We start from the raw sequence: 329 nt of genomic DNA on the forward strand, positions 1-329 counted from the left end.
ATGTAGAGTTTAAAGTAGGAGAGAAGTAATGAATTTAAGAAAGACTTGGGAGTGAAAGGGGAGCGGCAGAACGGGAAAGGAAAAGGGAGAGAGGAGGCGAGAGGTAGGAAGAAGATGAACGAAGGAGAAAGCAGGGGAGAAGTACCTGATAGTTTCTTTTTGTTCCACTGGTTAAGCTAGTATATCATTAATATATCAGTAAATAAGGACACGAAGAATATATTACTCACGCTATATTATCGTTTAAATGACCTGTGTTACCTGAATGCGGTACCACAAGTCTAGTATTAGCCTGGACGATTTTTAGTTTTTGTCCTGGTGGACTGACT

The sequence above is a fragment of the Penaeus monodon genome, chromosome 20 (genome assembly GCF_015228065.2).
Source record: "Penaeus monodon isolate SGIC_2016 chromosome 20, NSTDA_Pmon_1, whole genome shotgun sequence".
NCBI classification, from domain to species: domain Eukaryota; kingdom Metazoa; phylum Arthropoda; class Malacostraca; order Decapoda; family Penaeidae; genus Penaeus; species Penaeus monodon.